A 24,205-nucleotide genomic window follows, 5' to 3' on the forward strand; every position below is an offset into this window, starting at 1 on the left:
GGAGTTAGGTTTTATCCAGGCTGAGTTTCAGCAATCTGTTTTGTATGGTGGTACGGTAAGCCAAAGGAGGATATGAGACTACCAAGAGAGGAGGTGTACAAAGAAAAGAAAAACGGTTCAAGGACTGACCGTTGGGAAACACCAACAGGGAGGAGAGTTGAAGAGGAGGAATTATCATTGAAAGAAACTTGAAAGGAGCGGTCAGACAGATAAGAAGCAAACCAACAGAGAGCAGTGTCACTGATACCAATAAAGAGCATGATTTGTATTAGAAGGGGGTGATCCACACTGTCAAAAGCAGAGGAAAGATCAAGGAGGGAAAAGTTACCTTGGGACAATGGCCACTTTAGTAAGGGCTGTTTCAGCGGAATGGGCATCTCTAAAACCCGACTGGAGAGGGTCAAGGAGAGAGTTGGTGCTCAGGTAATCAGTGAGTCTTTTGTAGACGAGGCTCTTGGAAACATATAAAAGAAGGGAGATAGGCCGGTAGCTAGAAGATAGGGAGGGGTCTAGTTGGGGTTTCTTCAGGATAGGCATGTTTGAAAGTGGAGGGGTAGATACCAGTAGAAAGGGAGAGGTTGAATTGTTCAGTTAGGGCAGGGGCCAGGCTGAAGAAATGGGCACGGAGTAGAGCAGAGGAAATTGGGTCAGTGGACAGGTAGTAGATGGAGATGATGAGAGAAGAGAGGAGACTTCATCCATAGTAAGAGGGAGGTCAGTGATAATTTACAGGTGGAAGGGGTGGATATGGTTGGATTTTTTTGGCAATTTTCACTCTAAAGTAGGTGGCAATGTATTGAGCAGAGAAGGTTGTGGGGGAGCAGGTGTTGGGTTTGGGCGGGAGTCAGTTGTTGAAGAGGTTGCGTGGGTTGGAAGCTTGAGAGGAAATGACAGCGCAGAAATAATTTTGCTTGGTGACAGTGAGCTCAGTGTTAATTTTTTGTAGCTTGGCTTTGTAGTCCATGAGGTCAGCGCTATGGCCAGATTTTCTCTACTTGCGCTCAGCTGCACGAACAGCCTTTTGTGGCTGTTTTGCGTGATTGTTGTGCCAGGGACGGGGGTTAGCAGGACGGGGTAGCGGAAGGTGGCAGGGCCAACTTTATCCAGAGCCAGAGAAAGAGTGTGGCTGAGCCTAGTGGCAGCTTTATCCGTAGATGTGATTTTAGAGAGAGTGGGGGTTGGGAACGTAAGGCAGTTTGAGAATAGGTTGTGGTCAAGGTTACAGATATCTCTCTGCTATTGACCAGGTCTGGGGTGCGGTAAAGGGGGGCAGGAGTTCGATAGGCTGAAGGTCATAAGGTTTTCATCAGAAAGGGGAAATGGCGAGTTGTCAAGGAGGGTGAAGTTAAAATGAAATCTTTTACGTGAGAGCAGACAACAATGTAGTAAAAAAGACTGAAATTATACAGAAAATGAATAGGGTCCAGATCAAACTATCTGTTACCGCAATGTGTAGTAAATTGTGCCTGACATGGCAACACAGACCTGTGTGCAAATATTAATTGCTGCACTGTTCAAACTGAGAGGCAGATTGATTAGCATCTAGTTGAATCTCTAATTTGCTTAAAAAATTCCTTCAATAGCCCTGATTTATTAATTAAGCTCTTCAAGGCTGGAGAGGATACACTTTCATCAGTGAAGCTGGATAATCCAGAAAATCTGGAGAGAATCCTTTGCTGTTTGCTTGCAAATGTGTTTGAATCCCTGTCTAGATCCATTCAGGTTTGCTGGATCACCGGCTTCACTGGGGAAAGTGTATCCTCTCCAACCATGGATAGCTTTAATAAATCAGGCGCAATATGTGTTATGGTGCACTGTGCTGCAAATAAAGCTGCAGGATCATTTTGTGTCTTTACATTCCATTTTTTTTAGGGGGGGGGGGCTGCCTAAAGCAATATGCCTCAAAGCACAGAAGCATGTGTGTTGTGCCATACTGCATGCTGGTATAAATGGGTAATTTCTCTAAATTTCTGCAGACGTCGGTTTTATGTAAATCACCTACATGTTTGTGAAAAGCACCCGTCACTTAACCTATGTCAATGTATAGTAGAATATATTACCTATATCAGATGGTAGAAATCAGTTGCCTGGTCTTCTGTAGTAAATGCCATTGGCAATTTTTACTTCATGACAAAAAAACCTAGAAACCCACTGTTATAGTAACTTTGGCTTGAATGAAAAATGTATACATTTTTAAAAATAAATATTTAGGTAAACTATTATTAATTCTTATTAACAAATAAATATTAAATTAAATGAAAAACTAAATAGAGCTATAATGCATTGCAACCTTTAAAATAGGCTTTGGTTAAATTTGGTATGTACATTATTATGTATTACCTGTATATAGATTTTTCAAAATATTTATGGGGTGCTTATTATTCTTTAGCTACTATTTGGAGTCTCTTATCAGTTAATTTGCTTTTACATTTATTCTTGGTTGTGTTGCATTGGTATTCTGAACGCTGGACATATACATCATAGTATTACAATGTTAAGTACTGCATTTTGCATCCAGTTTTTTAATTGCATGTTCTCTATGCACACTGCCTTTCTAAAAATGCATTGCTATTCTTGTTAAATTACACTTGGAGTTCAATTTACCTATATACCTCATGCACAGAATGTCTGTCTGTACTTAAAAGAAATAGACAACAGTAGTCACACTTTACAAAGCACAAGAACTTGAGTGAGAGTTAGAGCTCAACAACAAATCCATCAAATTTTCCTTTTTCTTGACCTTGAAAATGAATTCCTGCTTCTCTCACTGCAGCCAATCCCTTTGTTTATGACATGGCTACCCAGACACTCCCTTATCCAGCTAAGTTCTACAGTGCTCTCTCACCAACTTACAAAATGCTTGTGAAAGAATAGAGAAATCATGCATAGTGTTATTCCCTTGCAATGTGACTTAAAACGTGATAGAGAACTTGACTAGTTTACTCCTTAGTATAAAATATATTAACATTTAAAACAAATGGCCCAGCACACTGTTTCTTGATTGAGGGACTCTTAGTTTGCATAGAGTCAAATGGAATAAAACATTTAACACAGTTTTATGAAGATTTGGCTTATGGAAAGGTCCACTGTGATACCCCTATGTATCATAAAAATTGCATGCACATTAAATGATGTTAACCAAAATATGCCCCTTTTTAAATGATATAGATGGATGATATGCTTGAACAAATAAAATATAAAATGACCATTTAGGATTCATTCTCATAAATTTGCAAAATGTAAGTACACCCTGATATTTACCATCACCTCAAATCTATGACATCATTAATTTTTCCAGAACTGGCCAGTCCAGCATATTTAGGCCAAGAGTTGACAATCTGAGGCTACAAAAGTCTCCAACAGACCCAAAATTTTATTTACACGCAACTCTTGCAACATTTCTTGTATCTGTATCACGTATCTACAATCAGAAGCAGATTGCACCAATGGCAGATACTGTATCACAAAAAACTTCAAAGCAAGGCTACAGTTCACCTATAGGTAAACCTATAGGAAAAGACCAGGCTCTCCAAAAATAAGTGCTTGGGGTGGAGAAATGATTGATCAATAAAGGGTAATTATCATCTTTAACATCGCTGTCATCAACAATATTTTCTTTCAAGGACATAATAGTGTTTATAGCATCAGCACAAGACTAAGACCATTCTCTGAAGGTATAGTTTGTAGCTAAAACTTTTTTTAAAGAAGAAAAAAAGTTTATCAAAGCATGTACGGTGAAATTTGATTATTCAATGCTGACTTTGCCACTATGAAATAAAACACAAACCAATATCACATAACACCTGAAAATAAAACTCTTGTCAATGAGAATACCCTGCCTGCTGACACACCCATTTCATCATTTTGGTTAGGGTTGTGCAATTGCCTCCTGCTTGAAAAACATCTACCACATCAGAGTGTGGGAAACAGCAAAGATTCCACTTTCTTCATTATAATAACACATTACAAATGAAGGACTTGCTTTTCAGCACTGCCTGTATTAACATGCATGGGTCAACACCTCTGTAAGGATGTGTAGTAGTACAGAAACAAGTTACAACAATATAAAACAGCCTTGAATGACAAGCCAAGAATATTAATGATGCATTGATAGAAGATATTCTCTGTAATGACATGGACTGGGAAACTGTATATTGCACAGTGTATAATTACAATCCAAATTAAACTAAAATATGATGTGAAGACCACCAGCTTAGAAATGAAATGGACAAACCAGTTCAAGCACAAAATATTAGCTCTTGTAGTATTCTACCCCGTCTTCCCTCTGTTTCTCTTTGTGCATTATTAGAATCATCCACCATTTAGTGCACGGCACAGCTCAGCTATACATACTGTGCTGTGACTTAATCCCATCTTGTTATATGCGCTCCGTAATTGTCACAGAGGAGAGAACGGGCATCAGTGAGGAGGACTACTGATCTCAGTTTTGGTGAGCCAGAAGTACAGCTGAGCTATGTTGTGCACCTGAGTAAATGGTGGCTGACTCTACACATACACAGCCGAAGACGATGAGGGTGTGGCATAATTTATGCTTAACCTATTTTACCCCTTTGATTTATGAAGCTGGAGTTTTGTTCTTTTTTTTAATACCTGTTACTTTGCCCTAAACTCAGTTTTCAATTGCCTTGAGATTTAGGATTGGGGAAGCATAAAGGCCCCTACTGTTTTTGATATAGATTGATTATGCTATCACATAATTATGGCACTATATAAATTCATTATAATCCAAGTATGGAAAATGTAAAGTTTACTGGAACATAAATTGAACTGTAGAATAAAAGTGTACTAGCCAGAATTGCAAATAAAAAACAAAATGGTAGTATTGGTTCTGATGCAACTATCAATATATTGCATTTTGGAGGTATTACAACTATAACTTAATTTATGATTCCTAATTTACTAACAAAGTTCTGTATTGTGTTTATTACCAAATGCTCAGCTCATTTCATTATTAAGTAGTGAAAAGATCAGGTATGTTCCTAGTCATGACTTACAACAGGAAGAATACAGATGAACATGCAGCAAACTTAATATACACACAGTGCATTTTTACACAAATAATAATTGACTAATATCAGTATTTTAATACTTTATTGTATTCCTAAAAAAAATTGATTCTACTGTTAAAGTTACTAGCCTTTGACATTTTTACCTGTAGCTAGTAGAAAATATCCAATTGCAACTTATCAGTGTCACCTGCCCTAAATACATGAATTAAAGGTCACATGGCCAATGCAGAGAGCCTTTTAAGCGTTTGAAAAATTTAGATTGTGCACCACACCTTAAATTGTAACTAAAAATAGGTGGAAAGTCTTCGTGGATAATTGATGCATAAATACATATTACATTACAGTTAAATAGCTACATAGTTTGATAAATGTTCATATAAATTAATATATATACATAAAACATATCTTATTTTACATTTGTCATCAACACAAATGACACACAGAAGAGTTCATTGGATTTTTTTTACTTGTCTACAAAATGTTCTACAAATTTATACAAAGGCCCTTTCTTCTAATCTATTAAATCACTTCAATTTTTAATGAACGGACTCATTGTATATCAGAAATTCTATGGTATGTGTCTGTTGGTGAATTAAATTTCTCCCATAGCAATCCTTACAAACATACAGACAATATTTTTTATTTCCAAAATATTGTGTACATTGCATTTCATCATTGTTTTAAAACCAAGAAAAGTGACAAGCTTTAGTGGATCATTTACATCTATATTTGTTCACAGAACATGTGGTATACAGAGATTCCTATTACTGACTTTGAAGGATTATTGAATTTTTAACCAGAATACATAACTGTTTGAAAAAAAAACAATATCTGACATTATCTGGTGGAGAATATTCTAAGTCCATGTATTTTCATTGCCAGTAACTGATTATCAACCAGAGAATGTTTCAGTGATTGTCACTGATTTATAAATATACCCCACAGTTTTGCATGTATGCACTTATTTTAATTACCGATTGTTTGATTTCTAAAACTTGACCTCTGATTGTATTTCGAAAAATTGTGGTAAATTGAAAAATGGAAAATTATTAACTTTGCAGCATTGGCAGAAAGATTTCTTTTTTTTTTTCCAACCTTTTCAATGAATATGGACATCATGTGATTTGTCATGTTCTGTGAATAAGCTTTTCTGTCTAAGTCAGAAGCAGTCAGTGCACATTAGCCTCAGGCACCCAGGCTTTCATCTTTATAATGATGGAAAGGCACCTGAGGCTGAATAAATTGAGGGCTAATTTTAGCAAAAACATGGTCATTGCTTTTCATGCTTACAATAATTTTTGTAGGGAACGCTTTACTTAAGCAGGTAAAATGCCCAAGGCACTATTACTATCATGGTTGCTCTATATTGATTTCCTCAGGTAAATCTGTCATTGCCATTTTTAAGTTTTAGATAAGTGCATACAATCACATTTTACTTTCAGATACCAGAAATCTTGTACCAAGAAACTCATTAAGTACTAGTGGCTGCCCTAGGGTCTGGTGGGCCATTTTCTAAAGCAGCCCTTGTCTAAAGTGCTTTTTTATTAAGAGGTTTTCTTTTTCTTTACTATCTTGAGTTAATGCCAAAAGAATACAATAAATGCATTTGTTTCTTTTGGTACTGGTGTAATAAATACAATTGTTTACTTTGGTACTGGTGTAAGTTACTAAGTTGGTTACTCAGTTCAGATTTGAATAAAGGATAATATTTTTTAATGCTCGGTAAGGCTGTAGCAGTCTTTAAGGGGGGGGGGTTACAGTTTGGGGTAACATACAATAAAACCCGGACTCGTTATTGTCCACATATTTGTATTACCAGCTTTTGTCCCAAAGTAAAGTCATCTGTGTTTACCACAGTCTTCCCGTTTCACAGTACATTAGTGACAGGAGTATTATCCTGAACAGCAGGTCATATCCTGATCAGAAAGAGAACTGTGCAATTGAGAAAAATAAATTTAGTTGTTTATAGTTCATGTTTTCAGTAAGGGAATGTTTTCCTGGTTTCTATATTCAGCAAAGCAAAAACCTCCTCACTGCAAAGATTTGTTCTCCCAATCAACAACACACTCAAAGAGTAAGTAAGAATCAGCCCGACCATTTCACGTACTTATTTGTAAGATGAATATTGTTCCTTAAAGCAAACCTGTAGTGACTGTAAAGCTAACAACAATTAATCCATTTCATGCATAGATACCAGACTTTCAAGGTAACAGGAACACATTATGCCACTCTGCTCATTATTTACCCCTTAATTGACAGTATACAAACAGACCGAAGCAGCTTACGGTAGGTAGGCCCAGCCACTTTAGGGAGGGACAATTCCTGCAGCTGTTGCATACTTTTTCTCATTAGTACATTAGTCTCATTATAAAAAACCTGTTTATTACAATAAACACGTTTGCATTCAATCAACATGTACATTATATCGTTTATTGATATTAAGTGTGTATTATACTGTGTTCCACAAGGGTCTTACTTAAAACTGTCCAAAACTTGTGGTAAACATTTAGTTCACTTTCTTTGTATACTTTATGGTAAAGTTTTATATCAGCCTTATGTTCTATATTACCCTTTACAGATACTGCCTTTAGAAAAAAAAGAAGCAACAATATGATGGGAAACGATAGAGGGAGGAAGGAGGAAGTATTGGGAATTTACATTTACAGACAACTATGAAGGGGAAAGGGGTGGATGTTTGTTGTGGCAGTTTGGGTCCACAGAAGGCATCTTTATAGCATGTGTGGCAGAAGGGAGAACCATCCTAAGCGCCAGAAATTTATGGTAATTTAGGGTACCTTTAAAGTGGTGTTCAAGGGGGCTCTGCAAGTAGTGGACTGTAGTAGTCGTTCTGGAGCTGGTGGGCTTCGCAGCTGGGAACAAAAAGTGACAGTTGAGGCAGTTTGTCCAGATGGTATGGTATAGTAAGCACTGCCTCTGTGGGTGAGTAATAGTTGATTAAGGGCTAAAGGAAAACATTTTTAAGTTTTTAATATTTTAAGTTTTAAGGGAGGTGTAAATGTTATTATTATGTATCATTAATGATATTATGGTTATTCATCTCAAGTTTAAAACATGAAATTTGTAAAATGTTTAAAATAAAGTCGTGCCAAAAAAGAGGTCTTTAGAGCCATTTCCCATAAAAGATTGTGTTTTGTGTCATGAAATGGGGGGAGATGGGGAATGGAGGGAGTGGGGGAGACAGACATTGTATTCCTGCACTTCACAGCTGATATCCTATACATCCCTGCACTTCTACTGCACTTCTTCACTGACTGTTATCACACCTCTGTATTCCTTAGCTGACTGCAACTGCACCTGGGGAATTACCTACTGACTGATGTTTCACTCCTGTTTATTTTCACCAACTAAAACTGCTTCCACTTACTGCACTTCTCTACGAACTGCATTAAAAACACATTTATTTCTCTACTGCCATCCTTTTCCCTTGTAAATCAATGACACATGACGATAGATTGCATTCCAAAGAATGCTGAACTCTAGTCCGCTTTCATAATACTATGAAACTTTATAAGAAATTCAGTATTGATTATATGAATAGCCAAACTAATACTACTGTATGAATATGTAGTGCAAGTTATGTCAGATACTAACATATAGGTAACAATTATTTAGTGTTTCCTTTAAAACATTACAGTGTCCAACTAGTAGTCAGAAATTATAGTCACACTAAACTATTTAAAGCTGCAAAGCTACTATTTTCTGAATAAGTGGATAAGGAAACTATTATCTATATACGCAGGTCACAAATCTTTGAGAATGCAATATTCTATATTGAATTCTTCTTTTCAATTTATTCTTGCCTACAGAAATAAATCACATAAAGAACATAGATATATAATATTATTATATAATTTTTTTAAACAGGATTTATATAGTGCCAACATGTTATGAAGCACTGTACATTAAATAGGGGTTGCAAATGACAATATAAACAGTGACACAGGAGGAGAGGACCCTGCCCCAAAGGGCTTACAATCTAGTAGATATATGTGTGTCTTGCAGTGTATCTGATACCTGTTAGTGTTGCTGTTTGGATTTATTTTAATTCAAATGTGACTAGAATTTGGTTTAACTCTCTAACTGAATGCCATCAATATTCTATACCATAAAAATTCTGCTTCTGAGAAAGATAGGGATAGACCTTGTAAGGGGGCAAGAACTACTGTAGTGTTATGCTTTTCAAAAATGGGGCATTTATGAAGAATGTTTGATTGATATGTCAAAATAAAGAATAGGCTGGTCGATAGGTGCATAGTGGTAACCAGGCAAGTTATCTGACAGATAGCACTCATATAAAAATCACTGGAGGTCAATGCCTCGGACACCATTCTGGCATAACATACAACAAAAAGATATCTCTAAACTCCATATTCCCCTAATAGTTACCCTATTTACCTTTCACAAAGTAATGTAATTTGTGTAACACACAATTCCCCCGTTTTTACAGGAGAGTAGCTCTGGAGGCACCAATATTACCAATATAAGCCACATCTGGTTTAGAGAGGGGCTGCAGGAGTGAGAAACATTTTATTGCTAACAATCAGTTTATCTGTCAAGCAGATTTGTTTACTCAACAATTACAAACTAATCTCCTTCTCAAAGAAGCATTATCTTTATAGCAAGGAGCTGGTTGTTAGCATAGGCTTCTCTGTAAAGTGATACTATTTCAGGTAACTTATTTTTAGAAAGGATTTGTTTCCTAGAGCTAATAATGGTGTGGCAAATGTATAGAAGCATTGGAATTTTTTTACTTGTTTTCTGTTCTATCTGCTTTTTTTTTATGAAAGGATGATGATATTTCAAGGCGTTGTCATTTTTTATTCACTGAATGGTGCTATAAAACATTTTAAAAAAAACTTGGAGCCGTTATATGGAAACTGCAGAAATGTCTAGGGTACAAGTACTGGCACAAACCCACTCTGTACTCACACTGTATTCTAACGCCCTTAATGTGTTTGCTTAGTCACAGATGGTTGCTCCATAGAACAATTTCTAATATTTATAGGCTTGAGACAACACCCATCTGCAACGGGTGTGGTCACAAATCTCTTACAAATTCTCTGCTAAAATCACTGTACTTCTCTGAGAGCTGTGGCTTCAGACAGCATTGGTATATATTCAATGTGTAAACTAGAATGTAAATACAGGGGCAATTGTAACAAAGCATTATTCATAAGCATTATGAATCCCAACTAACTCTTTTAAAGCTTTTCAGTGCACAAATGTGCCCAGGTTTTGGATCAAGGGTATTATTAATTTTCACAAATATACCTCCTGCACAAGACAGGAATGTGACATTGAAATAAGACAACAGACAATTCAAAAACTATATTATTATTTTGAAAATATGCTTGTTCTTTAGCTTTATTAACCGTATTTGAGCTTTTTATGTATAAAATAATTGTTAACAGTGGTAAAAGTAAATTTGCCATACGCAGACAGGTATTATCAACCTTCCAAGTCACTGGTACAAATAATTGTATTTGTAGACTAAAAGGAAGCAAGTGCTCTTGATAAGACAAGCAGCAAATTCCTATCATCTGTATTTAGAAGGCTGTGATGAATGGAAACAGAAAATATTTTACTGTGTATTATAATTTTAAGACAACGGGCCTAATTGATTAAAAGTTTTGCAAGACTGGAGAAGATACACTTTCATCATGAACCTGGGTAATGAAACAATCCTGGAATGGATCTGGTCCAGGATTGAAAACATTTGCTAATATGGTGGGCTTACTGTGACAAGCTGCTGGGAGAACCAGGCAAAATTATTAATTAGACAGAGAAGTATTACATCTGTAAATAGTAATGTGTGAAACTACTAAATTTTTATTACACTATATCATTTACACTGGTATTATACTGACAATATTATACTGACATTGATGGATATAAAAAGTGCAAATGTCACAACTTAAACTGCGTACACACTTCCAATTTTTGTCGTTGGAAAGAATCTTTCACGATCCTTTCCAACGACAAGGGACTGCACGATACAGCACCGTTCATGCTCTATGGAGAGGGGAGGGGGAGAGCGACGGAGCGGCACCCTGCTGCGCGCTCTCCCCTTCCCTTTCATTAGGATCAGCTGTCGTCCATCGTCCGTGGATCCGGCAGGTTGGTCGTCCGGACGATGGACGACACCGACTGTACACACGGCAGATTTTCGCCCGATAATTGGCCAATGCCGATTATCGGGCGATAAAAATCTGACGTGTGTACGTAGCTTTAGACTGAAAGTTACTACTATGCAAACACACCTTAATACTGAACAAAGCAGATCACTTACTAAACCTACATCTTTACTTATCCTTGAGTTAGCCCTAAATAATTTAAAATAAGTTTTGAAGACCTACTTCACTGTCAGATACAAGTATGTGACTGTGTAAAAGATTCTTTGGCTTCAGTCATACATGCCACACCCTGTCCAGAATGATAAATGATTCATGTCACAAAAAGCTTATTGTTCTTTAATTACTTTAAGGGAAAGCAGAGCTGTGACTAGAGACATGCGGCAAAGACAATGTGCCATAGTATTATAAATAATAAGAAAACTAAAGTGCATGCAGGTTCATGATAAGTATTGGTTATATTTCTTTGGCCATTGCAGCAATCTCTTACCAAGAATGTTCAAACATAACCCATGACACAATGGAAGTCAGCTGCTAAATTTCCAAAAAAGACCTTTGAACTTGGTTTTATATTGCAATGTGCAGCATGCTATATGCTATATGCCTTAACACTACCAATAAGTGTTTACAGCTTACTCATCTAACAACTGTCACTTGCAGAAGTTTGATTGGTTGCTATGACTACTTAATCTTATCATAAATCTTTGCTGTAATGAAAAAAAAAAATCCTTTGTATGATTTTTGTTACTATATATATATATATATATATATCATATTGAATTATTGAAATCTATAAAAATATCTATAAAAAACTAATCTCTATGAAGAACTAAAAGGTCACCAAGCAACAAATCTTTAAAAAAATGCAATAATGTTGATAATGAAAGATAGCATTAAATGTAGTACTGTAGATTGGTTTAGATCAATATCTAAAAGGCTGCTTTTTCTAAGCTCCCCTCTTGCAACAAGTTTAAAATTCCTCTGAGTTAAAAGTTTTCAATTCAGGATCTATTGGGCATAAGTGTTGCTTACCACACATGCACATTATGTCATTGCTACTAAACCAAAGGTTCAAGGTCAGACAGTGGTGTTGATATAGTAAAGAAGAAGTATAGTAAAGAAATAGCGTCTGTTCACCTAGAAAGTTCATTTTGGAGAGTGAATGATAAGTAGCTGAAGACGTGTTTACTTTAATGCCTCACTTATAATACCCCAATAACAGGAAAATTATTTTTACCATAACATGATTAGGTATTCAGAGCCTGTCTTAAATGTAATCATTAATATTTACTTTGCAAATTAAGCATACACTTTCCAAAATGAACATTTTCTTTCCAGGGTGACCAACTTCTGTTGTGTTAAAATTCTAGTGTGTTTATATGAAGTCAAATAGCACCTACTGATTTACATCATTTTCTAATTTTAAAACTAATTTAACCATTGTATAAAACATTTTAAAGGGTGGACTCTTAGTGACACTCTCTGTTTAGTGTAAATCCTCCCAAATTCAGCTTTTAATTGCCTTTATAAAGATAGAATCTTTTTTAAAGCACTTTGTCCAAAAGAAATGCTTACTCTAAGCCAGGGGTGTGCAAACCTTTTTGCAAAAAGGGCCAGATTTGGTGAGGTGAAAATGTGTAGGGGCCGACCACTAACCAGGGTTACTGTGGGTGTGGTCTGTGTGGGTCCTGCACAGCACACGCCCACCACGGTGACGTGAGGGATTCCCTGTGCATGGAGTCCGGTGTCAGTGTGGGCTCCGTGCAGAGCACAGCACACGCCCACCATAATGACATAGGGGATTCCCTGTGATGACAGAGGCTGCAGGCCAGTGGAAATCTGAACACGGGCTGCAATTGGCCCCTGGGCTGGACTTTGAACATGCCTGCTCTAAGCCATTTACTTACCCCCCTCCTGGGAGGTACCAGCTGAGTGTGCTCAAATGTCAAAGTTATAAAGACCCTGGTGAAATAGCAAAATGAGAATCAGAGGAGTGCTCAGATGATGCTGTTTTGCCTAGCACAGAAAATAGCTGACCCATTATGGTACCATGTTTTGTGAAAGATTATAATATCGGTGAGGTATGCTTTAAGTTAGTGACACAGAAAAAAATATGTATTTTTACAGTATGACTTTTTTTTAGTTACTTTACAGATAATCCTTATATTTATAGTAGATCCCAGGTTCGAATTCCGGCCAGGGCACTATCTGCATGGAGTTTGCAGGTTCTCCCTGTGTCTGTATGGGTTTCCTCCGGGTACTCTGGTTTCCTCCCACATTCCAAAAACATGCTGTAAGGTTATTTGGCTTCTCCCCAAAAAATTGACCTTAGACTACATTAATGTCATATGACTGAGGAAGGGACATTAGATTGTGAGCTCCTTTGAGGGACAGTTAGTGTCACGACTATGGACTTTGTACAGCGATGTGCACAATGATGGCGCTATATAAATACCGTGTAATAATACTACTAATAATAATAATAATAATAATAATGTTCTTTTTCTATCATATATTATCTATTGCAAAGGTAGCTGCACCTCCTAGTACATCTACCCCTTGTTACACAAAACATGCACAGTGTATTTTGATACCTTTCTTTCATACCAAAATACCTGCCATTTTGGAGCTGATCTTAACCAGTCATCTAACCATGACAGTTTTTCCCACCCAGATCCTATTGCTTACTCATTATTGCAGCTTCTAACACGCCCCCCTCACCTGTCTTTCTTGCCTAATATAGCCACTCCTTTGACAGGTGTCATTGTAACAATATAATAAATCCTATTTTTAACCTGTCAGTAGTTTTAATCTTTTGGCAGATTAGTGTATGCTAAGATGTTGACGCATCATAATATTAATAATTAAATAGATAAATGAGGAGCAATACAGTGTATGCAAATTGCCATTTTCTGAAAAATTGCTGTTAATAAAAAGTAACATATTAAAATAACAAAAATAAAAACATAAATATCTATTAACCTAATTGTTTGGTCACATACAATCTGAGGTGGAGCAGTCAATTTGAACTGTTTTTTGGCAGAGATCACATTATTATTATTATTACACAGTATTTATATAGCGCCATCATATTACACAGTGCTGTACAATGTCGATAGTTATGTCACTAACTGTCCCTCAAAGGAGCTCACAATCTAATCTCCCCCCATAGTCATATGTCATTAATGTAGTCTAAGGTCAATTTTGAGGGGAAGCCAATTAACCTTACTGCATGTTTTTGGGATGTGGGAGGAACCCGGAGTACCCTGAGGAAACCCACACAGACACGGGGAGAACTTGCAAACTCCATGCAGATGGTTTCCTGGCGGTTATTCTAACCTGGGACCTAGCGCTGCAAAGGCCAGAGTGCTACCTCTAAGTCTCCACGCTGCCCCCACATTACAAAATGCGTTGAATTTTATATTAGTAAGAAGCACCGCAGGAAGCTTGGTAGAGCGGTTTCTACAGAAAATATATTTTCTTCTATTTTGTTATTCTTTAACTCATTTTAATTTTTATGCCTATCGCTTTACCCTGTTTATGGTATCTGTCAACTAAATAGGAATAATATTTCTTGCAGAAACAGATAGGAGGAGCTGGGAACAGTGTAAGTAACACAATCTTGTCAATCAAATCTGTAAAAAAATATAGGGTGGGCAACTCAAGCTTGCAGCATCCACCCAAAAACTAAAATACCAGGTTTGAAGATTTTTAAACTTTCGTGCAAATACTAACCTAGTTCTATGAGCAAAGACCAAGGTTCAAACATTGCTGAGAAGCTAATTCAAATCATCATTTTTTTTTGTTACCATGTGTTTACAAAACACATATTTGATTGAACATGGGAAACATGACATCATTGCATTTAGAATAAATGACAGCGCCATAAACGATACTCTTATGTATGTAGACATAAGGGTAAAACAGGGCTTGATGTACTAGGGGGTGCTCAGAAGTTCCTGGCTTTGCCCCCTTCCAGGTAAAATAGAAAAATGAGTGTGGGGGCATATGACAGCCTAATTACATAGTATGTAACTGTGCAAATATCAGGTCTTTGCGATTCTTAAAATTGTTTTTTCTTTTAGTGAGAAGCTGTGATGGCAGAGGCACAAGCAAGTTTCATGTCGTTGGAGTTACGGGCCGTCATGAAGTTTTTGTTTCTCCAGAAATAGAAAAGACACTTCTCCCCCAGTGTTTGTGACATCTCACTGTGAATGTCCTTTGCTGACTTTCCATGAAGAAACAAAAACTTCATGACGGCCCGTAACTCCAATGACATGAAACTTGCTTGTCCTCTGCCATCACAGCTTCTCACTAAAAGAAAAAACAGTTTTAAGAATCACAAAGACCTGATATTTGCACAAGTACATACTAGGATATTAGGCTGTCTTATTCCCCCACACTTATTTTTATATTTCATTTGGAAGCGGGCAAAGCCAGGAACTTCTCAGCACCCCCTTGTATTGGATGTACTTTGATTCAATGCACTTTTATATCACCACTGGGATGTAGGGGTGAATGGCATAGTTCTTTCAGAGACCGAAGATCCAGCGCATACATAGCAAAACAGGTAAGTAAGGTAATTTTTTCCTTATTGCAAGGGTCTTCCTATTTTAGGGTGACTGTCATTTTATCATATGTATTACATAAAGGTCCACATGCAACATACAATAAAAGCAGACACTAGTGGGACATTTATTTAGGTGGAGAGATCCATGTTTATAACTGAATCTTTCTGTATCTTTACAGCTGTTCACCCAAAAAAAGATCAGTACTAAAGTTTTTTCTCATTGGATAAAAAACTTGCTTAGCAAATATCAGCATGCATGAAAATGTATTTTCTATTCTATTGAATATACGTGAGGCAGGCTGACATTTTGAATGTTATTTTATGTCTACAGATATCCTTAAAAGATTAGTCAAGAAGTTGGGGCATGCAAATGACTCAAAGCTATTGTGTGATACCAAACATCAGACATCACACCAGCATTTACTCCACCCAGCTGGCAGATTCACAACTTGGCTGACTCACTGTATATTTCAAAACAATCCTAAGAAACCCAACCTATCTTGTGACATATGTTTTCAGACTGTTCTATGATTAGTTTAGTGTTTAGATGCCACTGTCATATCCAGTGGTGGATACATTCAATGCACACCCTTAGTATACACTTTACAAGAATATTTAATAAGGACATTGTTTAATAGCAAGCCAATGTGCATACACAGTTCTGTACTCTGTATGAGAGTCACACTGTCAAAATGCTCCAATGCATGTTCTAGCCTGCTGACATTCAATGGGAAGAATAGTTATATTGCGATTACAGTAGCCCTTGGGTTATAACGTCATTATCACTGCTGAGACCTGTTATATAGATCATATACAGCCTTAGGTAATGACAAATACTTTTAAAGGTAACAAATCATGGGACATCTTTACTATTAACTAAATCCCATGTATATTTCCTATTATACATACAAAGGTTAGGTTTTTAAATATACGACTATTTGTTTTAATCTCATTGATTTTATTTCTTGCTGTCCTGACATTGCACCCATACTGCAATTCATTATTCATAGCCAAATATTCAATTCTATTTGCTTGAAACAGTGTCATGCTAAAGGTATAACTTCATAACAAACAATTTAATTAATATCACATTTTTTTTTACAGAGAACATTACTATATTGCAGATAAATCTCACAATGTCACAATTTTACACAGAGCTATTATTTACTGCTTTCTGGATTTTACTGCTTAAGTTTTATTCATACACTTGTAACTTTGCTCTTCCATTAATTAGCATCATGCATTATCATGTGTAAATTAACTTTTGGGTAATCCTTTACATTGTGGCAGGAAGTTTTTAAAAAAAAAATAATTTACAGCTAGATATTAATACAATTAGCAATGTATTAAAATGGTAATGGTGTCCTCTGTTTAGGACTAGTCAGAACAGAGTAATTAAAGTATTAAACAGAGTATTAAACAGAGTTAATAAAGTATTCCTTTGCAGCTTATATCAATTTCATGTCAACAAGAATAATAATATTTGTAGATTTTTTTGCTTTTCCAAAACTTTTGCTATTTTGTTAACTCTGGCAATAACATTTTTATAGATTTCATATGGCAACATTATAACTGTTCAGTGTATTGCAAACAAAACTATAAACTTTTTTCTGTTTTCTTAACTACATAACTTTTAATTGTCACCAGAGCGCCTAGAATTTAGTTTGTAAATAGGCAATTTGAATTAAAACTATCAAAATAGTTCAATTTTCTGGCATCAATAAAACAATTTCTAACAAAACTAAGCTACAACGCCGGTATAGTGTACACACTTCTGACCTATGTAGGTAGTGTGCTATCCATGAATACATAAGAATAACTACTAAGATTTTGTAATAGAAATTGCACAGCAAGTCTTACCTTAAAAAACTAGAATTGCCTCTGCAGTCCTCACTCTATTAAAGTGTAAATGGCAATACTTTCATAGTAATATTTCACAAGCAGTTATAGGTTTTCTGTGATGCAATTAGGGAGGTGCCTGTGTGTTTTATAGGAGCCTATATGCAAAGAAAAAGCAGTGAAAGAATTTAGCTACACCCTGTTTTTTTGGCAGTCGCACAGTTGCAAGAATTGGGAGGTGGTTGAAGTTCTGTATTGCTTGAATCACAGCTACATTTTTTTTGGTAGAAAGAAAAATGAATGACTAAAACATGCCATGATGATGCACGGAGCAACCTTGGGAAACCACTTTGTTTACAAAAACACAGATTTACAACTAGGAAGAAAAACAATATGTGGGTGACCATGTGGTACTAGAATGAGCAGACTTTTATGAGTAAACTCTATGCTATTTCCATCTTTCTTGTTACATAGTTAACTATTAGATTTCAGGTGCACTGCTCCATAATGTCAAGATTGTAGGTCAAATTTCCCATGTAATGTTAAAAAATGATTGGATTTAGAAATCCTACTGAAATCACCTACAACAATTTTGTAGTGTCTCAGTTTTTAAATCTTATGTATGAAAAACGAAGTAAATGTAATAGGGTTGATTATTCTTCACTATCAATCTGTAGTTTATATGCATTGTTCTACCAGCATTAAGAAAATGGCAGGAAGATGAGGTCCTCCTGCTGCTAAATCAAACACTTTATATACAAGGGTCACACTCTTAGCAATAAATATTTATGGTAACTACTGCTCTCTTTAGAAGAAAATACCCAGGTTGGGATCATCTATATAGAAAATTGGATGAAAACTCATTTGTGCAGGGCCTGATTTTGCACAGGACAGGCTGAAACTTCACTTTAATTTTCTGTATTCTGAAGCTCTTTCAGCAACAGGATGTAATTCAGACAGAACTTGTTGAGGTCTAGTTATTTATCTCTATTGCCAAGTTCTAACCACCACAGAAATGTGATTTACAGTACTATAACTATTGCTTTCTCATTGTGAATACAGACAAGTAATAGTCTATGATGTATACACATTTTAAAAGCTCTCAATAGTAGGGCTCAATATGATGAAATATAGTACCAGTTAGCAAGCACTCTATCTTAAATGAGCTAAGTATCAACATTACTCTCTTGCCTTTTCATTTCTTCTTACATCTCTCCTATTCCTACCCCATGTTGTCTGCAATCCTTATATCAAAAGTATGAATGTCACAGCAAGGTACCCACTGCTTTTCTGCAAAATTACAGGGTAGAAATGTCAACCCCAAATGAAATAAGGAGCTTACCCTTAGTCATAGGTATACAATACAGGGTACATTTGGGGCTTATTCAGGGACATATTACCCAGTATAAGGAGGACTGGCTACCAAAATGATCAAAATTCTCTATGCTGTTGCAGTAATCTACAATAATAGTAGTAATATTGCGTTGAGCAAACTCTGAGGCATTATGATAGTGAGAGCTACTTGTCTGCTTGTAGGGAGAACCTAATGGACATTTATAATACAATTTACTGGTTGGCTATTGTAGCAGGAATGATGAGGCTTTCTGATTATTCCTCTGGAGAGCCACATATGAGTAATTCTTTTTAGCAAGTCAAATACAAAAACATTGAATACTGAATACATGTGTAGTGGATGTACAGGTGGATTTGTGTAAACTATCTGGTCTGTGCCCTTGTGAACATCTTGTGTCCTCCTTCCCACACTAGGTTGGGGTGGGAGTGACCTGAGAAGAAGAAAGTTATGGCTGTTATGTTCTGATGGGTCACGAGAAAGAAAGCGGCTTGTAATATACAAAATATGTTCTCATACTAACAATTGCAAGATTTTTTCATGTTGTAACAAGGAGGTTTGGTCAAAATAAGCTAGCAGTGGTCATGTAACAAATTATTGGTTGAGATCAGTGTATAACTGTTAACTTCAGATTTCTTTGAATGCTGACACTGACATTTTCTGGATATGGGTAAAGAAATGGAAGCTTCTCCCTGCCTGACTCTTCCCAGTTAGATGATATGGAAATGGGCACTTCCTGGGGTAAACCGAGTCGCCTGATTTTGCTGATGGAACTGTTGCTGTGGATCCTACATATAGGGGTTCGTGCTAATTACTACTACTACTCATTCTTACATATCCTCATTACACATAACCTCGTAACTGTTTTCTAGACACCACCAGGCTTCCTATAAACTAAGAGAGTTCATTTTATCTTTCCCAAAGTCAGTACAAAGAAATTCCCTCAGTACATTCTACAATACAATCTTAGGCATCAACAATTTATTCTTAGGCACCCTACATGTTGTGATGGAATATGTTGGGGTCAATTTCTGAAGCCAAAGCTTAAAGCAAACACTCTTCTGGGTTGCAGGGGATTTAAAAGGACTTCAGAGCAAAAGATTTAGTAGAAAATCACCATGAGCTGTACCTCGTATTTATTTGGGAGATCATTCATTTGGTTTAAACATTGTTACAGATTTTCTTTAATCCCTTCAGGTTTAATTTCTATATATCCCTTTTTACCAGAATTTTTACATTTCTAATATTATTTATAATTTATTTACATTTATATAATTATATATTTTGTAATGCTTAACCTGTGATAGTGTTATTTTATAAAAATTCATTATAGTATGAATACATTTTACTATTTTATTTTGTTTAATTTAAAATAACATCAACATGATGTTTTGTTTACAAAGACTGGTAAATATATTCCTGAATTAATTTTTTTTTTCAATATTGCACCTGCCAAAATACCAACCAAAAATAGTGTTTCAATATTAGACTAGTATATCTCAACTAGGCTTCCCCCAGAGGTTGCTAGGGGTTCCTTGAGCAATGAGAAATTTGTGCTTTACAGGTGAGTTTAACTGACAACGTTGAACCAAAAATGTGAGAAGCATTCATCCCACTGACCACCATACGAATGAGCTGTGGATACTGTAATTATTGTCATTGGTTCCCTAGGATCTGAAAGGTATGCCAAGGGTTCCCTATATTTATATGTTCATAAAGGCTGCGTTTAGACCATCTTGCTTTGGATTAAACAGCAGGAGCTGTTGTCAAAATGTAGCTGCTCCTTGTTAGGGGATGTTTTTTCGCCAGCGATCCTGTGTTGTGCACCATTGCATTATCTAACACTGTTTATTCTGTCCAGCAGTGTCACTTACAGCAGCAAAGAGAACAAAGAAATAGTAGCAGCCGCTGCTTCTCCTTAGCCGTGCAGCCTTAGATGTACTTTATCAGCATCGCCAGCACGCACTCTACTAAGCTGTAAATTAAAGGATTGGTGCCTCTCCCATATTGTCCTTAAAGCATTATATAATGACTGACCCCCATGTTAATAAAGACCCCCTTCTGCACACATTTCCAGGTTCTTTTCATGCCTTTTGTGCATCCTGCTACTTTTCAAGCACTCCAGATGCCAGAATTTAAACCAGATTTTTTCTCCTAATAACTTTAATGGCATCTGAATTTGGCAACACAAACTTTGAGGTAAGTCAGTGAACCAAACAGTGTAGTATTGTAAGTGTCAAATCAGATACTCAGCAACAGGTCATCAGCAGGGGTGTAGTCTTAAAAAAAAAGGAGCGGACACGGCACATGCCCACCCCCTGCCTGTGAAACTTCCCCCAGAGTGACATCATGATACCAGAACCCGCCCACTCTCCCGTCACAGGTTGGAATCTGTGATGGGAGAGTGGGCGGGTTGTGTTCAAAGAGACAACCTGCCCACCGCCCTGAGCCTGCAATTCCATACAGGAGACATGGTCCTTCTCCGCCCCCCGGTGGGGGGGGGGGGGGGGCAGACCAGCCATATACACGGACCACCAAAGAATTCTTTGCAAAATAAGAGTGGGCATGTGTGCCTATTCCCAAAAGAAGTGATGGCACGGTATTCCCACCCGTGCCCACCCCACTACACTGGTCATCAGATAATTTTGCAAAGTTCTACAGTTCCTTTGCTTTCAGAAAATACTGTTATATATTTGAGTTTTTTTACAATTTTTTTTAGAGATTTCAGCAAACTCCTAGGTGTTATGTGCCTTTATAATGAATGTGAAAAAAAAATTAGGAAGCATGCCTGCCAGTGAAGGGGTAATGTAAATGAGCATATGGGAATTGCTGTGCACATTTCTGCCTGTCATGGATTACCTTCATATAAAATGTTGTTTGTCAAAGTGAAAATGCTAGTAAAATATAATATTGCTCAGGAAAACACCACACAAAGCACATTCTCTAACAGGAAAGGGTAAATTAAATGCAGTCTACTACAGAAGGATATTGCATAAAACAGCTGGATATAAGGAAAATGATGCTGGACAGGCTTAAAAAAGAAAGTAGAAAATCACAACATAGTTTTAATGAAACAATTGAGAAGACACAGAAGGATAATATAGAATCAATGAGAAGAGGGAAGTGCAGATGGCTGGAAAAGTAAGCTGGACAAATCCTACAGTATTATAGTGATACATTTCCAAAGGTTTTGTAGTAACCTTTACTTTAACAACATTATTTTATAATAAAACAGTGGTAACAGCCATTCTATTGTCATAGTTTTGTAAAGTGATATACAATTTTAGTGGTGATTAAACAGCACAATGGAATTACATTTAGTGCATGTTACACAGATACTGCAGGATTCCCTGTCGCAATTAGTTGTAGCAATTATATGACAAGTAACTTGTTGTGACAACAGTCATTTATAAACGCCTGAAACCTAGACAAATACTTGAATGCTGAGGTTTCAGAGTGATGACTCACATGGAGGAAAGAGGAATGTTCCAGTATGGTATATATCCTCTCAGTCACAAATAATATAGGGTGGAGTGAGAGCGAGAAAGAGCTTAAAGAACATGGATTACAGAATCATTTTAAGGAGAGGATAAAGACAAGACAGAAGGCCTGGTGATTAAATAACAAGACATTGCTCTTGTGCAATGCCTTGATAAGGAGAGGCCAGGAAAATACACTAGAACAATAGCAAGTTATATGTGGGATAAAAAAAAGCTTTTTGCTTTACTGGCTCTATTTATTTGCAAAATCTATCAATAAATGTTTTCTATAAAGCCACTATTTTACATATCTTTAAATATCAATGTCTAAGCCTAGTTAGGCTGTATATTCTAGTTGCAGTGTACAGTGAAAAAAATTAAAGGAACTTGGCTCCTCTTCAATCCTAAATGTTTCACAGAGCAGCTTACAATCTTATATGTAACTGCAGAGAAAACATACAAACTCCATGCAGATATTGCTGCAAAGAGTGCTAGCCACTTAACCACCGTGACTAGCTCTGCATCTTGGTCATTGTTGAAATTAACTATTCAGAATGAACTTTAGCAAACAAAAGTATGCTCTAAACCAGGGGTACCCACACTTTTTTGGCTTGTGAGCAACTTTTAAAATGACCAAGTCAAAATGATCGACCAACAATAAAAATGCTAAACATATATTTATTTATATATATATATATATATACCAAGTATGACACAGAAGTGGCTGAAGCTTATGTGACATTAAATGGCAGAACATTGCCCAGACAATGCACTACAAGACTATAGTGTCAGGAAAAAGAACTACTATTATTGTACAAAGGTATCTAGGTAATTGAACTGACCCTGAGCCTGAACTGACTTGGCCGCCCAGCACTTCTCACCTCAGACTGCCCTCCCGCTCTCTCTTCCTCTCTCCCCACTGTTACACGAGCCTTGGATGCAAAGTTCCTGGTGTTGTCTGACAAAGGACATTCCCAGCATCCCTATAGACGTACAGCAGGGCTGCTGGTAAACAGCAGGGAGGGGTAAGACAGGGCTCTGTGATCGACTTGGGTTGCCTTTGCGATCAACCAATAGATCGCAATCGTCATGTTGGGCACCCCTGACTCTAGTCAATCTTCTAGTACTCTATTAGGTATAGGCACTACTAGGTGGAAATATACCTTATATTCCACATGCACAGGGATTTACCAAATACCTGTACACTTAGTTATTTGCATTTTTCCCATACCGAATACTATATATATATATATATATTATACCGTTGTATATAGTTGTGTAATGTTGTCAGCAAAGAAAGCATTCCAAGTATGCTAGAGATGCATATTTTAGCACTGCACTGCCAGTTCCCTCATTAGGAGGTCAAATCTAACCTCCACTTCAAGCATGTTCCCTAGAAAAGGTAAAATGATAATATACACAGGGAATGCTAACAATGGTTTTGGAGGAACTACAGTTTTTATTAGCTAAGGCTGCAGTAAAGGTTCACCTCCTAATGGTGGCATGTGTGTGGCACAAAAAAACATGTGTGGCATGGTAATGTTTTTTTTTTTTGTTTTTTTTTAAGAATGAGAATCATCCAATTGTAATGTGGGATATGCTTTCTTTGTTGTCTAATGAAGCCTGTCATTAAAAAAAATTGAATTTTTATTTACTTTGGGCCAGTGACAAGTATGGGGAAAATTGATTTGGATTTGAAAATTCTTAAATCTTAAAACCTAAAGAAATATTACAAGGAAACATGTTACACTACCAGTATGTCTTCTGTGAAAGTTAGACCCTAA

The 24,205-nt window shown here is 36.6% G+C and overlaps 1 protein-coding gene across 2 annotated transcripts in view; it reads right to left on the reverse strand.

The window, feature by feature from the left end:
- EMP1 (epithelial membrane protein 1) overlaps window positions 1-17,757 on the reverse strand; it is a 30,733-nt gene extending 12,976 nt beyond the window's left edge. Inside the window, exon 1 of one of the 2 annotated variants that reach the window (XM_072420224.1) lies at window positions 17,613-17,757. The gene's annotated coding sequence lies outside the window, so the exon portion shown is untranslated. Of the gene's footprint in view, window positions 1-7,825; window positions 7,845-17,612 lie in introns of those variants that run through there. The other variant, XM_072420225.1, reaches the window with a different exon arrangement.
- Between the last annotated feature and the right edge of the window lie 6,448 nt (window positions 17,758-24,205).

This window comes from Pyxicephalus adspersus, chromosome 8 (assembly GCF_032062135.1).
Source record: "Pyxicephalus adspersus chromosome 8, UCB_Pads_2.0, whole genome shotgun sequence".
NCBI lineage: Eukaryota > Metazoa > Chordata > Amphibia > Anura > Pyxicephalidae > Pyxicephalus > Pyxicephalus adspersus.